Below are 18,024 nucleotides of genomic sequence, written 5' to 3' on the forward strand. Positions count from 1 at the left end.
CTACTCAGCATCGCAGGAACACACAAGCCTCCACTAACTGTAGGTGAGATGCAGTAGCCGAGAATCAAACCCTGATCTCCTGCATGGAAGGCAAGGATTCTACCACTAATCTATCCTGAGTCAATCTCACTGTCTCAGACACACCAGTCTTTCCCCCCCAGCCTGCCCCCCTTTAGCCCAGTCACTGTATCAACCCAACTCATCCAGGGTCTTCCTCTCCTGCACCAACCACTCACCCTTCCAAGCATGATGTCCTTCTCCAAGGACTGGTCCCTCCTGGCAACTTGTCTGAAGTACATGAGAGGGAGTGAGCTCTGATGGCCTAGTGGCGAGAAGCTGCGTAGCAATCCCGAAGGCACTCAGTTTGAGGCCACCAGCTGCTCCACCAGAAAAGGATGGGCACTCGCCTCCAGTGTGATTAACTGCCTCTGAAAACCTGCCAGAAGTTCAGCTACGGGTCGGTTCCTACTCCATGGTACACACCAACAATAACAACAAGGTGAGACTAAAAGGAAGAAACTGCACTTCAATTCTTAAGGCTCACAGTTCCAGTTTACCAGCTGCTCCGCGGGAGAAGAATGTGTAACTAATCTCCTCCAGTAACGGCCTCTGGAAACCTGCTGCAGGTCAGCTGTGGGTTGGTTCTGACTCAGTGGTACCCAACAACAGCCACCTGGTTTCACTCTCTCCAGGATAAACCTGTTTGTTCTCTGGGCAATCCATGCCATATGTTCAATACTCTTCTCCAGCACCACAGCTCTGTCATCCTTAGTTCCTGCTCCCATGCAATGTCTAAGACAGGAATGTTAACATAGAGAATGGTGTCACACAGAATAGCATCATAGGGCAAATGTTTCTTGTTGCTATATGCCGCTGAGTACCCTGGGACTCTGTAGCAACCTATGCACAGCAGCTCTGAACCCTGCCCCGTCCTGAGCCGGTCTCACTGACTCTGACACACCTACTCTCATTGCCCTCATTACTGTATCAACCCATCTCACCGGGGTCTTCCTCTCCTGCACTGTCCCTCTACCCTTCCGAGCATGATGTCCTTCTCCAAGAACCAGTCATGTGCCCAAAGTATGTGAGAGAGAGCTTCAAAATCCTGGCCTCCAAGGAGAAACTTTATTTCACCCTCTTCAAGACAGACCTATTTGTTTTCTTGACGGTCCATAGTATGTTCAAGACTCTTCTTCAGCATGACAATTCAAAGGCATTTGATACCAAGACGTATCCAACAAGGGACTCATCTCTTAAATGTCTCAAAAACTCCAACATTTTGGGGAGCTCTGGTGGCCTAGTGGCAAGAAGCTGCACTGCAATCCCAGAGATATGCGGTTCGAATCCACCAGATGTTCTGCCAGAGAAGGGGGGGCAATCTCCTCCTGTACCAGTAAGACCTGATTTGATGGTACACACACAAAAAGAATAATAAAATAAAATTTAAAAAATTTTTAAAACCCTCCAACATTTCAATAAGAATAAGACAAGCAACCCAATTACAAAATGAGCAGAGGATATGAAAAGATGTTTCACCAAAGACACTCAGATGGCCAACAAACACATGACTAAATGTTTATGATCAGGAACTCTGGTGGCCTAGTAGCAAGAAATTTTGCTGTGATCCCAAAGGACCACGGTTTGAGGCCATCAAATGCTTCCCTGGAGAAGGAGGGGCAATCTCCTCCTCTGCCAGTCAGATCTGATTGGATGGTACACAACAACAACAAAAAAAATGCTCACGATCGATCATTATCTATTAGAGAGATGCAGATCAAAATGACAATGAAATGTCATCTCACATCAGTAACAAAAGTCAAATTCAACTAGACAGTAAACAACAGTGAGAGTGTGGAAACATTGGAACAGGCTGGTTGTCAGGGGTTGTAACATTATGCGACCATCTTGGAAAGCAGTTTGTCACTTTCTTAAAAAGTTGAAAATGGAAATGTCATTTGACCCAGAAATTTTACTTCTAGGTATATATCTTAAAGAAAGAAATAAGAGCTGTTGAGCTCTGGTGGCCTAGTGGCAAGAAGCTGTACTGCAATCCTAGAGGTGAGCAGTTTGAATCCACCAGATGCTCTGCCGGAGAAGGAGGGACAGTATCCTCCTGTAGCAGTTAGATCCAATTTGATGGTACACACAAAAGAAAAAGAAAACTTTTTTAAAAAAGAAAGAAAGAAGAGCTGCGGCATGAACAGACATACACACACCCATGTTTATTGTAGCATTACTTACAATAGCAAAGTAATGGAAATAATTCAAGTGTCTATCAGTGGAGGAATGGTTGAAGAAACTACTGTATAGTCAGTCACACAGTGGAGTGGGGTGCAATAATGAAGACCCCGTCAAACACTGCATAACATGGATGAATCTAGGGAACATTATTTAGAGTGAAGTCAGTTAGCCACAAAAGGACAAATATTGTATAAGACCATTGTTATGAAAGCTATGGAAAAGCTTATATACAGATAAACTCATCTTCAGATGGTTATCAGGGATGGGAAAGGAGTAATTTTCATTTCCTTCAGCCTCGATCTGAACTAGCTCGTGAGTGAGTGTTAGTCTGTTCCACAATCGCCACGTGGCCTGATTTTAATTGCCAGTATTGAATTTCTCCAATGATTCTTTCTGCAGATATCGTCAATCTGATTCTTGTGCAGTCATCAGGTGAGGTCCATGTGCAAAGTCACCTTTTGTATTTTAAATAAAGGTATTTGTGATGAAAATACCAAGGATGGAAAAGGAGAGAGAAGGCATAAAACCGTAATGTGCTGTATATGCACAAGAGGCAGGTTCAGGTACCGTAATGTTTGGAAAGGTGGAGAGACAGTGCAAGAGAGGAAGACCCTCAATGAGACGGATTGATTCAGTGACTGGGGTAATGGGGATAGGTGTGTCAGAGACAATAATACTGGCACGGGATAGAGCAGGGTTTAGGGCTGTTGTACACAGGGTCCCTATGGGTCGCAGGTAACTCGATAACACATAGCAACAACAATAACAATGTGCTGTATAAACGTGATAATCAGTTTTTCAGCTAAACCGCCGCCATGTTTGAGCACACACAGTACTGTTTTGCTGTATCAGTGTTACGTAAGGCTAAGCGTAGCGGGTGCAAAGTGTTATATGGTTAGTGATTAACGTGCCACTGTGACAGAGGGCCACCTTTGTTCTCAGCACTATAAAAACTTTATGGGAGGATTCTCCTCGACTCGCCTTTCCTCTTTCTGTGTGAGCTGCAATAAAAGTGACGTCTAAGCTTCCCATAACTCCTCACGCTTTTTTTCACATTGACCACTGAACTTGAGCGTCCAACCTCAGTTGAGCCGCTTGGACATGACATGTCATCAAGTTGAGTCCAACTCACAGTGACCCTGTGAACAACAGAGCTGACCTTGCTGTACCTGCGCCATCATCACGATCACTGATATGCTCCGGCCCCTTGTGACAGTCACTGTGTCAATCATCTTGTTGCGGTCTTCCTCTCTTTCTCGAACCCTCCATCTTTGCCAGCATGAAGTTTTTTCCAAGGATTAGCTTTTCTTGACCATATGCCCAAAGTATGTGAGATGAAGCTTCACTATCCTTGCCTCTAAGAACCATCATGGTTGCCCTTCCTCCAAGACAGACTTGTCTGTTTGTTTGACAGTTCATAGCATAGTCAGTACTCTTCTCCAACACCACAATTTAAAGGCATCAATTCTTCTGTCATATTTGCTCATTGTCCACCTTTCAGATGCATAGGTAGAAATTGAAAAAATGATGGCTTGGATCAAGTGCACCTTAGTCTTTAAACTGACACCCTTGCTCTTTAGCACTTTGGAGAGGTCTTTGACAGCAGACTTTACCCAGTGTAACACATCCTTTTGTTTCCTTACTGTTGGTAGAAATAGATAAAATTCTTACTTTTCAAAGTAAGAAAAGGGCAATCCACAATAAGGGGATGATAGACATTGTGGGTTGTTGTTGCTGTTGTGTACTGAGTCAGAACAGGTCCACTGCTGGCCCTGTAGCATGTTTTCATAGGCAGTTAATAGCTCAGGGGGAGATTGCCCATTGGCTTTGAACCATGTACCTTCAGGATTGCAGCACAGCTTCTTGCCACTAGGCCACCAGAGCTCCCTAGAAATAGTGGGTATTGTAATTAATATTAAAAAACAAAATGTGTTTGAATATGTTTTGTAAACTTTCACTCAAATCACAATTTTTTCTAAATAAAATGGACCTGTAAGCTGAGATATAGAAAAATAAGCATGATAACATCTCTAAGTCAATCAAGAGACAAATAACACATCCAGTCCCTTCTGCCCCAGGCCACCTCCTTTTCACACTGCTATAATTCCCACATTAATTTATGTGAGCTTGTAGAGCCATCTCTTTCTCTCCCTGATTTATTAATTCCAGGACAGAGAGAAATTTGGTTTTGGTTATTGTTTGCTGTTAACAGTGACCTACACACAGTTGTTGTTGTTGTTATGTGCCATTGAGTCACCTGCAACTCATAGCGACCCTATGCAATAGCTCTGAAGCCTGCTCTGTTCTGAGCCAGTCTCTCTGACTCCGACCCACCTACTCCTATTGCCTCAGTTACTGTACAAATACATCTCATCCGGGCTCTTCCTCTCTTGCGCTGTCCCTCTACCCTTCCAAGCATGATGTCCTTCTTCAAAGGTTAGTCCCTTCTGGCAACCTGCCCAAAGCATGTGAGACAGAACTTCAAAATCCTAGCCTCCAAGGAGAAACTTGGTTTCACCCTCTCTAAGACAGACCTATTTGTTTTTTTGGCAGTCCATGGTGTGTTCAAGACTCTTTTCTAGCACCGCAATTCGAAGGCATAAATTCTTCTGTTATCTTTAGTCATTGTCCAGCTTTCTGATGAATAGCAAGTAATTGTGAAGACCATGACCTGCATTAGGCACACCTAAGTCTCTAGACTGACATTGTTTCTTCTCGGTGGTCTGGAGAGGTCCTTGACAGCAGACTTGAATAAACATACTGTATCAAGCAAAATCTTCCACACCAGAGTTTGGCTCCAGAAAGAAGCTGAATATCTCTTTGGCTTTCCCCTCCTCAGAGCAGTAGTGGGTTTTGGAGGCCTTTTGGAAGACTTGGGCTTGGACTTGGACCTCGCAACCAAGGACTAAGGCCCTACCCCTGGAGTCTCAAAGGCCCTCTGGACTTCTCAAACCACTGCTGGGCAAGGTGGGAGGGAAAGTGTAAAACAAAAAAAAGGTGCCATTAGAACTCATCTGACTTCAGGGGGAAAGAATTGGCAGCACCTGATTCCTAAGAGGCTGAGGTCAGACACACCATGACCCCCCAGCCTCTGTACTAATTCTGGTGGGAGCCTTCCCTCTCCAAGAATTTTCTCTGCTGAATTCTGTAACACAACACTCTTAGATCACTCTCATAGTCGTGGGGTTTATGAGAGTTGACAGGGCAATTCCCTGCACACGGAGCCACCAGGACTCCAGAACGGGGTTTACAGGCAAGTGCCAGGTTATAACCTGAGAGCAGGACCAGGAAACAAGCAGGCAAAGTGTCCCTTCTTCAGTACAAGACAGCTCTCTCAGTTCCTCTTGACCTCCCTGAGGACAGATCCCTCTTTGTCCTCTCAGGATAGGCTTGGCCCCTTGGACCCTTGACCCAGCCTCTACCCTGCAGTTGTTAGGAAGCTCTCTCAACTGCTCTGATAGGTGCCTGGAGGCACCCCACTTGCCTAGCCAGCTTCCTGCTCAGGAACATTCAGCTGTCTTGCGTGTGGGTTAGCACGTCCGCTGTAGCTGCCTCACTCCACAGGGTGGGAAGCCCACCACTGCCTGGCACCTGGCATCTGATTCCAGTTCCCCTTTTCAACTTGCTGCTGCTTCTTGCCATCACATGCCTCCTTCTTCTCCTTATTACAGCTCTCTATCTCCTGGGTCCAAGAGGTTCTCAGCACAGGGACCCTGAGTCCAAAGGTTCTGGTTTTGCTTGCTCTTGGCTCTTTTTCTTGGCAGCAAGGACTCTTTTCTGGGTCTGGAATTGCTTATTTTAAACCTAATGGGTTGAGAAAATGAACCAATCCCTTATTTTGGTTTCTTGAAAGGGTCCCATGCACTTTTGAAAAAATTTTCAGCCACATGTCCACTCTCTGTGGAGCCTTTATAGGCACCTGATTTGCATAGTTCCATCCAATCATTTTGTGGAATTACAAGACCCTGTACGGCTTGATGTGGTTATTGGACCAGGACTCATAGTGACCTTATGAGCCACACATTGAAATTTGCCCTGACCTGCGTCATCCCCACAGTCTCTTGCTGAGCTCAAGCCCACTGTTGCAGTTGCTGTGTTACGCCCTCCCGTAGAGCCTCTTCCTCTTTCACTAACCCTCCACCTTTCCAGGCATGTCTTTTTCCAGAGACCAGCCCCTCCTGACGACATGCTCAAAGTATGCAGACATATTTCATCATCTTTTCCTCTAAGAAGCACCTTGGCTGCTCTTCCTCCAAAACAGATTTGTTTGCTCTTTTGGCAATCCCCGGTTGGTTTAACGCATAACACACTAGACTTCTTTTTTTTTTTGGAGGGCTTTAACAAATAGAAATTTATTCTCTCATAGTTCAAAAGGCTAGAAGGCTGAACTCAAGATGCCAGTTTTGTTGTTGCTATTTTAGGTGCCATTGAATAGACTAGGACTCACCGCAATCCACGACTAACAGATCTGAATCTGCCCCTGAGTCCTTTCACTGCATCCTGTGCCATGATCTCTGACATGCTGGAGACGACTGTCACAGTCCATCTTGTTGAGGGTCTTCCGCTCTTTTGCTGGCACTTCACCTTTTCCAACCTGATGTCTTTTTCCAAGGAGAGCCCCTCCTGACAACATCCTGTTGGCCTGGTATTCCTTGGAATTCTCCGTCTGTCTTGGCCTCAATCTTCCCCTGAATCTAGGTGGTTCAGAGTGCAAGGACCCTGGATGCAAAGGATTCTCTCTGCTCTGAGCTCTTCTTTCTGGGTCTCACATGATCCCTTAGACTTCTAATCAAAAGGTCAGCAGTTCAAATTCACCAGCAGCTCCACAAGAGAAAGCCAAGAAGACTCTTCCCATAAAAGATTCAGAACCCTTCCAGAGAGGGTCTGGTGGCGTCAGAACCCATTTGAGGAGAAAGACAGTCTCTCAGCCTAAGTGTTTACTGAGGCTGGGAAAAAACAGACCAGGAGTCAAGCTGACAGATAGCGATTTCTTGTTCCCGGGGAAACTTACATACAAATGAAAAAATGAACATCACTGTATCCAGAGACGGCTGTCAGCACAGGTGCTGATTCTCCAGCCCTGCCCCACAGGGAACGTAGACCCATTAGCGCCAGAGTGCACACCTGCAGGCTCATACTAGTGGAGTGATAATCAAACCACATGACAAAGGCCGGAGGGGAATGGAGTCACCCTACCTGTAAGTGGATCCAAATTGCTGACATCAGGGTCACAAGGAGGAAAAGACACACTTTAGTCAGTGGAAAACAGAGATGGTCATCTTAACGTGAGTCCACTGTAACATCGCCTCACCCCAAAGCAGCCATTTCAAGGGGTTTTGCAACCTTCCAACTTAGAGACTTGCTAGAAGGCTCATCGTAAGTGGTTCACTGCCCCACAGGACGTGACCTGGAACTCCCTGAAGGACACACAAAGCTGGAGTCCAGGCCCACTGCTGTGGGCTGAGTTGTGTCCCCCTGCAGAAGGTTGATGCCCAGCCTCCTAGTACCCGTGAATGTCATGTTGTTGCTGTTGTTGTTGTTACCTGCCCCAACCCACGGTGGTCTCATTTATAACCCTAGACCCAAACACTGCCCAGGCCTGGGCCATCCCCATGATGGCTGTGGACCAGACTGCAGGGCCCACAGGGTCACTCAAGCAGTGGTGGCTCAGTGGTAGATGTCTTGTCTTCCACACAGGAGACAATGCCTTTGCATTGCAGGGTTAGAGAAGAATGCCGATTATTCCACAGACGGTCAAAAGAACAAGTAAGTCAGTCTTGGAGCAAGTGCAATTCAAGTGCTCCTTAGAGGCAAGGATGGTGAACTTCCGTCTCACATCCGATGGGCATGACATGAGGAGGGACATCATGGAAAAAGGCATCATGCCAGCAAAGGTGGAGGGTTAGAGAGAGGAAGACCCTCAACACGATGGATTGGCACAGTCGGTAACAACGGGCTTGAGTACATCGGAGATCCTGAGGATGACAGGGACAGGGCAGGATTCAGGTCTGTCGGGCACAGGGTGGCTGTGATTCATAGATGACTCGATGGAACTTAGCAAACATCATATAGGAGACCCAGATTCGATTCTCAGCCAATATACTTCCTGTTTCCATGGCAGCTTGCATGTTGAACTGATACCGAACCAGTTTCCATAAAACCTTCCAGAATAAGATGAACTCAGCAAACCGGCCTGGAGATAAATTTCTGAAAATTATCCCACGGAAAACCTATAGATTACAATGGTCTGTCCGCCGCTAATCATGGGGTTGGGTGCCATTCTGTTCTACTGTCCACTGGGTTGGCATGATCTGGAGCTGCTTCGGTTAAAGTAAACAACAACAGAATAGCAGTGCTGGTTCAGGGGATTGGAGAGAAAGAGGAGTGACAAGCTTCAGGTACGAATCCAGGGGTTTTTGTTTTGTTTTTGTTATTGGGTTTTTTTTATTTTTTTTTTTATTTTTGTGTGAGTGTACCGGCAAATCAGATCTGACTGGTACAGGAGGAGATTGCCCCTCCTTCCCTGGCAGAGCATCTGGTGGATTCGAACCGTGCACCTCTGGGATTGTATGTTATTGTTTTTTTAATTTGATGTACCGTCAAATTGGATCTGACTGGTACAGGAGGAGTTTGCCCATTCTTCTCCAGTGGAAGATCTGGTGAATTCGAACAGTGCACCTTTGGGATTGCACGAATTCAGGGTTGAATGGGTCACGATTCTAAAAGAAACAGATGGCCGCACCTGGACTGGATCACCTCACCCTAAGTTCTGTAATTCTGGTTATGAGCCCAGGAAATCTTTGCTGAGTCTGGGTCCTGTCTCCCTGTTTGGGAGGAAGGGGGAACTGTGCTGAGCAGCCCCATGTGATGCCCCCCTCACAAACCTTCACATCTTTGTTCCTATAACTTATGAGTTAGGAAGAGTTATTAAAGGACAACATGGCACAAACCAGATGATGAGAGAAATTAGTACAAAGTGCAGGGGTTCAAAGTAGAAGAACAGGAATGATTAGCTTATTTCGGGGGGGGGGCAGGGTCTAGAGGACAAAATGACAAAGGGAAATTTCTTGGGCTTCCGTACATATAAAGCCAGAACTATGGCTTCAGGAACAGCTAGATCCAGGCACTCAAGCTACCACTCTCTTTCCACTGAGCCACTCCACTGCCTTGGGTATGTGAGATTTGCTCTGTAGAAAGTTTCTTCCAGTAGATGCATTGTGATGGCGCTGGATATCAATATTACTTTTTTTTTCTTCTCCTTTTATTTAAACCATGTTTTTTGTTGTGTGCTGTGGAGTCAAAACTGCCTATCCTTTTCTCACAGAGCAGCTGATGGATTCGAACTGAAAGCCGTCAGGATTGCAATGCAGGCTCTTACCATTAGGCCACCAGAGCTCCTCAGTATTACAGTTTCAACAATCTAGTAAAAAAAAAAGTAAGAGCTCTTTTCTCTCCCAGTTTCCTAGATTCGTCCCAGAGATTCTGATTGGCCTTGGCGGGTCAAGAGCTTCCCCTGGAACCAATGCAATAACCACAGGCTACCACATGGGGTCACCCAAGTAGAGTTTTTAAGGATGAATAGGAGTTTGACAGACACATAAAAGAGAGAAACAAACTGCACACAGAGTAATAGTTTACAAAGAACCCAACTGGAAAAATAGCCCAATTAAAAAGGAGGCAGAGGACTTGAAGAGGCATTCCTCCAAAGAACACACAAATGAGCAATAGCACGTGAACGGATGTTTCGCATCTTCAATCATTCCTGTTGCTAGTTGACTCCAACTCAAGTTAGTGACCTCACAAATCACAGCAGGAAGCATTGCCCAGTGCTGCAGCAGTGTCACAGTTGTGTTTTCCAAGCAAAAAGAAGGGGTTTATCTTTCTGCCCCCTGTCAGAAGATATGCTAATATTTGGAGTTAGGGAACCAGAAGAGAAGCGCATGCTTGGTGGAATGACTGGAAGAGAAAATTCAAGTCTCCAGTTGCAATACTGAAAGATTCAGTGGGCAAAATGTTAAATCAAGTGTTGTTGTTGTGTGCCATTTAGTTCATTGTGAGTCATAGCAACCCTATGAACAATGGATCTAAAATCTGACCTATCCTATGTCGTGATCATCAACTCTAACACACTTCAGCCCATTACTATAGTTACTATGTCAACCCATCTTGTGGAAAGTTTTTCTCTTTTATGCTGACCCTTCCCTTTCATGCATAATGTCCTTCTCCAAGGACTGTCCCCTCCTAACAACACGCCCAAACTAAGTGAAACAAAGTTACACCACCCCTGCTTCCAAGGAGCACTCTGGTTTCACCTCTTTGTTCTCTTGGAAGTCTATGGGATGTTCAGCACTCTCCTCCAAAACCACAGTTCAAAGGCATCAATTCTTCTTCTGTCATCTTTAATAGTTCCCTAACTTTCCAATGCATAGCAAGCAATTGGAAAGACCATGGTTTGGATCAGACACACCTTGGTCTTTAAGCGGATGGCACTGTTCTTTAGCATTCTGGAGAGGTCTCTGACAGCCAAGGAGATTGATCTTTTGGTTTCTTGACTATTGATACCAACGGTGTTGATTGTGGATGCAAGCAAAAAGAAAATTGTTGATCACTTTAATCTCTTCTCCACCTGTCATGATGATGCCTCTTGGCCCAGTGGCAGAGACTTCTATTTTGTTGATGTTGAGATGTAATCCATATTGAAAGTTGCAGTCCTTGATCTTCTGCAGCATTTGCTTCAAGTCCTCCTCACTCTCAGCAAGCAAAATTAAATGGAACACATAAAGATTGACACTCTAGGCATTAATTAGCAAGCTGAGGTGGACTGGCCTTGGCCATGTTGAATCAGATAATTGTATGATCTACTATGCTGGGAAATGAAAAAGTGAGGGAGAATGGGGTGGTATTCATAGTAAAAAAAAAGACTATTCTAAAGTACAAAGCTATGAGTGATAGGATACTATCCATACGCATCTAAGAAAGACCTGTTAACACAACTATTACTCCAATATACATACCAACATCTAAAGCCAAAGATGAAGTTGAGGATTTCCATCAACTTTTGCAGTCTGAAATCCATCAAATATGGAAATAAAATTTGTTGATAATAATCGGTGATTAGAGACAAGGTGGAATAATGGGTAGCTGGAAATTACAAATTTGAAGACAGAAATGAGACTGGAGATTGAAGGAGCCTATTGCAGTAGTAACAGTGTCAATCCACCTGGTCAAGGATCTTCCTCTTCTTTGGCGACCCTCCACCTTTCCAAACATCATGTCCCTCTCCAAGGACTAGCTTCTCTCAGCAATATGCTCGAAGTATGTGAGGTGAAGCCTCATCATTCTCGTCTACAAAGAGCACTCTGGCTGCACCCTCTCCAAGACGTATCTGTTCGTTCTCTTGGCCATCCCTGGGATAGTCAGCACTCTTCTTCAATACCACAGCTTAAAGTCATCAATTCTTCTGTCACCCTTATTCATTATCCAGCTCTTAGCTGCATAATAAATGATTGGAAAGACCATGGGCTGGCTTAGATGCACCTTAGTCTTAAACTAGCATTATTTGTTGCTGTTGTTAGGTGCCATCAAGTCAAGTATAACCCATCGTCACTCTATGAACAACAGATCTCTACAGTAGAAGAACTGACATCATTACTTCTCAATAATGTGGAGAGGTCCCTAAATGCAGACCTCCCCTGTGCAATACATCTACTAATTTCCTGACTGCTGGTGTAAAAGATATTGATTGTGGATTCAAGTAAGATGAAGTTGTTGACATTTTCAAACTTTTCTCCATCTATCATGATGTTGCCCAGTAATCCAGTGGTAAGAATTTTTGTTTTCTTGACATTGAGATGCAGTCCATGTTGAAGGCTGTATTCTTTGATTTTCTGCAACAAATACTTCAAGTCCTACTTACTTTCAACAAATAAGATCGTGTCATCTGCAAAACGCAGGTCTTCCTCTGATCTTGATGTCCCATTCTTCTCCATAGATCCCACCGTCTCGAATAATTTACTCAGCATATAGATTGAAGAGCTATGGAGAGCGAATCTTTCAATATGACTGTGCAATTACTCATGTGTAAGTTCAAACTAAAGCTAAAGAAAATTAAATCAAGTCCACAAGAACAAAATGCAAACTTGAATCTCCCCTACTTGGATTGAAAAGCCTTCACAAGCACAGGTTCAAGGCATTAACCACTATTGACCAAATATCAAATGAGTTTGGGGAAAAGATTAAGGATGTCATCCTTCAAGAAAGCAAAAGGTTGTTAGAAAGACAGTGAAGAGTGAAAAGATCAAAATGGATGTCAGAGAGACTCTGGAAAATGAACTAGAACAATGAGAAGCCAAAATAAAAGGAATAACGATGAAGAGGGAGTTGAACAAAATATCCTAAAGGACAGTTTGAGAAAACAAAGTATTATGATGAAATATACAAAGAGCTGGAGTCAGAAAATCAAAAGGGAAAAACCCACTTGGCAGTTCTCAAGCTGAGAGAACAGAAGAATGAATTCAAGCCTCAAGTTGTAATACTGAAGGACGCTATGGCAAAATCTTGAATGATGCAGGAAGGATCAGAAGAAGATAAAAGGAATTCACAGAATCACTGTACCAAAAAGAATTGGCTGACATGAAACCACTTTAGGAAATAGTATATGATTGAGAACAAATTGCAATAAAGGAAGAAGTTCAAGATGCACTAAAAACATTGGCAAAAAAATAAGACCCAAGGAACTGATGAAATACTAATTAACAATCCAACAAACAGACGCAGCCATGGACATACTTGTCAGGCTATGCCAAGAAATCTGAAAAATCTGGCCAACTGACTGGAAGAGATTCTTATTTGTTTCTATTCCAAAAAAAGGTGATCAATATAATGGGGGAAATTATGAAAACACATCATTAATATCCACAGTCAATACACCTGTTACCAGCAGTCAGAAAATCAGGAGACATATTCTACTGGGAAAGTCTATGTAGTCAGTAATCAGGAACCTCTCCGAATTTTTGAGGAGCAATGATGTTTGTTTGAGGACTAAGGTGCACCTGATTCAGGCTATGGTCTTTTCAGTCACTTGCTAAGCATCTGAGAGCTGGACAATGAATAAGAATGACAAAAGAAAAATTTATGCTTTGAGCTGTGGTATTGCAGAAGAGTATCCTATGGATTGCCAAGAGAACAAAGAGGGGCTAAATAATCAACACTGCATTGAAATATGTGAAGTAAAGCACTGCCTAAAAGAAACATATGATTAGGTATTATTTGCATGACAATAGTCCAGAATAAGAGGTACATAGCAAAGTGGACTGGGGGGAGGGAAGAAATTGTGCAACAATGAAAAACATTTTTTTAATTTTTCAGTTTTATTTTATTATCTTTTGAGTGTGTACCGTCAACTCACACCCACTTGGTACAGGAGGAGATTGCCCCTCCTTTTCCAGCAGAGTATTTGGTGGATTCGAACCTCATGCCTCTGAGATTGCAGTGCAGCTTCTGGCCACTAGGCCACCAGAGCACCCTAAGAAGCTTTTTAAAGAGAAAAGCAAACTGGAGCGATAGGGAGGAAAATGTGCAACAATGAGTGAGTGGAAATCCAAGTTTTCTGTAATCTTTCATTAAAAATAAATTAAAAACAAAAAAAACCATTTAAAAAAAGACAGAACAAACAGATATGTCTTGGAAAAGGTGCAGCCAGAGTGCTCATTGGAGGCAAAAATAAAGGTTTATCTCATAAACTTTAGGAATGCTGATAGGAGAGGTTATTCTTTGGAAAGGGACATCATGCTTGGAAAGATGGAATGGTAAAGGAAAGGAAGATCCTCAACCAGGTGGATCGACACCGTGACTGCAGCAATGGGCTTGAATATGTCAGAGATTGTGAGGATGTCACAGGATAGGATGGGGTATAGGTTTGTGGTTCATAGGGTCACTATGTGTCATACTTGACATTAGATGTTAGATAGTTTGTATCAGCAACAATAACAAAAATCCTTAATATCACATACAAGCAAAATTTTACTGAGGATTATTTAGAAAAGGCCATGGCACCAGGGACATCATTGTTGATGTCAGATGAATCTTAGCCAAAAGCAGAGAGTACCAGGAAGATACTTATCTATGCTTTACTGACTATATAAAGGCATTGGACTATGATGTTGTTGTTACGTGCCTTTGAGTCTCCTGCAACTCATAGGGACCCTGTGTACAGTAGCTCTGAAGCCTGTCCTGTCCTGAGCCAGTCTCACTGATTCTGATACAACTATACCCATTGCCTCATTTACTGTAACAATCATCTTATCTGGGGTCTTCCTCTCATGCACTGTCCCTCATCCTTCCAAGCATGATATCTTTTCCCAAGGACTAGTTCCTCCTGGCCATGTGCCCAAAGTACATAAGACAGAGCTTCAAAATCCTAGTCTTCGGGGAGCTCTGGTGGCCTAGTGGCAAGAAGCTGCACTGTAATCCCAGAGGCGCATGGTTCGAATCCACCAGATGCTCTGCCGGGAAAGGAGGGACAATCTCCCCCTGTACCAGTCAGATCTGATTTGATGGTACACAGACACACAAAATAATAATAAAATAAATTAAAAAATCCTAGTCTCCAAGGAGAAATTTGGTTTCATCCTCTCCAAGACAGACCTATTTGTTTTCTTGGTGGTCCATGGTATGTTCAAGACTCTTCTCCAGCACCACAACTCAAAGGTATAGATTCTTCTTCTGCCATCCTTAGTTATTGTCGAGCTCTCTGATGCATAGCCAGGTAGTTGCAAAGACCATGGCCTGGACCAGGCATACCTTGATCTCTAGACTGATATTGTTGCTTTCCAGTGCTGTGGAGAGGTCCCTGAGAGCATATTTTCCCACTGCAATTCGTCTTTTGATTTACTGACTGCTGGTGTCAAGAATGTCATTTGAGTGTCTGAGCAAGCTCCACAACAACCTCAATCTCTTCTCCATCTATCGTAGTGCTGCCAGTTGGCCCAGTGTTGAGAATTTTTATCTTCTTGATGTTGAATTTCAATCCATATTAAAGACCACAGTCCTTGACCTTTTGCAGCGAGCACTTCAGATCCTCCTCAGTTTCAGCAAGCAAAGCTGTGTCCTCTGCATAACAGAGGTTGTTGATGAGTCTTCCTCCAATTCCAGTGGCACATTTCTCCTCATAAAGCCCAGCTTCTTGAACGATCTGTTCTGCATATAGATGGAAAAGGTATGAAGACAGGATGCATCCCTGACACACTCCTTTCCTGATATTGAACCATGCAGTGTTTCCTGCTCTATTCTGAGCACTGCTTCCCGGTTCAAGTATAGGTTTCACATAAGCACAATCAAATGTCCTGGAATTCCCATACTCCTCAAGGTTAACCACAATTTGTTGTAGACTACATAGTCAAATGCCTTTGCATGGTCTATGAAACACAGATTCCTCTGGTACTCTGTGCTTTCTGCCAAGAACTGACATTAGCAATAGTGTCTCTAGTGCTATGACCTCTTCTAAACCCAGCTCGTACTTCTGGTAGTTCTCTGTCAATGTAATGTTCCAGTCCAACTCAGGAACAGGTTTGATGCCTCGAACACTAACGTATGAAGACCAGATGAACTGTTGGAAGATATCATGAATATCATCCATGAAGAATGCGAAAGGCCATTACAAAGACAGAGGAAGAAGGAAAAACCAAAATGAATGTTATAAGAGATTCTGAATATTGCACTAGAGCACCAAGAAGCCAAAACAAAGGGAAGAAATCAAGAAGAACCTGATTTTAAAAGGCAGCTCGGGAAGACAAGGCAAAGTATTATAATGAAATGTGCAAGGAGCTAGAGTCAGAAAATCAAAAGGGTCAAACTTGCTTGGCATAATCTGAAAAAACTAAAGAACAAATTCAAGCCATGAGTTGCAATACTTAAGGATGCTATGGGCAGAATATTGAATGATTCAGGAAACATTAAAAGAAGATAGAAAGAATACAGAGTCACTGTACCAAAAAGAATTAACTGACCCAGAAGAATTTCAAGAAACAATATATGATCAAGAGGTAATGGTGATGAGGAGGAAGTTCAAGCTGCTTTAAAGGACTTGGCAAAAAATAAGGCCCCAGGAATTGATGGAATACCAACTGACATGTTTCAACAAACAGATGCTGACCTGGATGTGCTCTCCAGGTTGTGCCAATAAATCTGGAGGACAACCACCTGACCAATTGGTTGGAAGAGATCCATATGTATTCCTCTTCCAAAAAAAAGGTGACCTTACAGAGTGTGGAAATTATCAAACAATATCACTACTATTACACACAAGCAAAACACTGCTGAAGATTATCCAGAAATGACTGAAATAGTACATTTGATCGTGTAGATCACACAAATTATGCCATTGAGAAGAATGGGAACTGCAAAACACTTATTTGGACTCATGTGAAACCTTGTCCTAGATCAAGAGGCTGTTGAGTGAACAAAGCAAGGAAACATTCTATGGATTAAAATCTAGAAAAGTGTGCATAAGGGCTGTATCCTTTCTCCGTATCCATTCAATCTGTACACTAAGAAAATCATTCAGGAAGAAAGACTTTATGAAGAAGAATGTGGCATCCAGATCAGAGGAAGACTCATCAACAACCTGGCTTATGCAGATGACACACCTTGAATAAAGCAGGAAGCATCAAAAGATGAAACAGAAAGATGGCGCCAAAAACGAAGAAGGAAGCCCCTGCTCCTCCCAAAACTGAAGCCAAAGCAAAGGCATTAAAGGTCAAGAAGGCATCCTGAAGGGCATACACCAGCAACAAATATAAAAGAGGATCCACACGTCATTCACCTTCAGGTGGCCTAAGACGCTGAGACTCCAAAGGTGGCCCAAATACCCCCGGAAGAGCGTCCCCAGGGGACACAAGCTTGACCACTATGCCATCATGAGTCAGCCATGAAGAAGATAGAAGATAACAAAGCACTTGTGTTCATTGTGGATGACAAGGCCAATAAGGACCAGATCAAACAAGCTGTAAAGAAGCTCTATGACATTGATGTGGCCAAGGTCAACACCTTGATTAGGCCTGATGGAGAGAAGAAGGCCTGCATTTGACTTGCTCCTGACTATGATGCTTTAATGTTGCCAACAAAATTGGGATCATCTAAACTGATTCCAGCTGACTAATTCTAATACAAAGTTTTCTAAAAATTAGATAAATACATAAAGCAAGTACACAGTCATTGCACCAGAAAGAACTGGGCAATCAGTGTTCAATTATTTCAGGAAGTAACACATGATCAAGAACCAATGATACTAGAAGCGTAAGTCCAAACTGCACTGAAGGGACTGGCAAAAAAACTCCAAAAATCAAACCCACTGAAATCTACCAAATTCACTGCAATTGAGTCAATTTTGGCTCACAGTGACCCTTCATCAGGATACTAAGTCTGTAAATAATTATGGGAGAGAATTGCTCGTCTGTCTCTCACAGAGCACCTAGTGGATTTGAACAATCAGCCTTGTGGTTAGCAATGCAACACGAGCACACTAGGCCACCGGGGTTGCCTGGTGAAACCCAAGGCTCCAGGAATTGGTAAAATATCAATTGAGATGCTTCAACCAATGAATGCCGTACTGGATATGTTCATTCACATATGACAACAGATTTGGAAGACAGCTACCTAGCCAACCAACTGCAAGAACTTCACATTCCCAAAAAAAGATAATCCAACAAAATGAAGGAACTGTATTACTACATATCTGCTATCATGTACAAGTAAAATCTTGTTGAAGCTCATTTTTAAATGCCT

The sequence above is a fragment of the Elephantulus edwardii genome, unplaced genomic scaffold (genome assembly GCF_000299155.1).
Source record: "Elephantulus edwardii isolate Elephantulus edwardi_28Jun2011 unplaced genomic scaffold, EleEdw1.0 scaffold00045, whole genome shotgun sequence".
Classification (NCBI taxonomy): domain Eukaryota; kingdom Metazoa; phylum Chordata; class Mammalia; order Macroscelidea; family Macroscelididae; genus Elephantulus; species Elephantulus edwardii.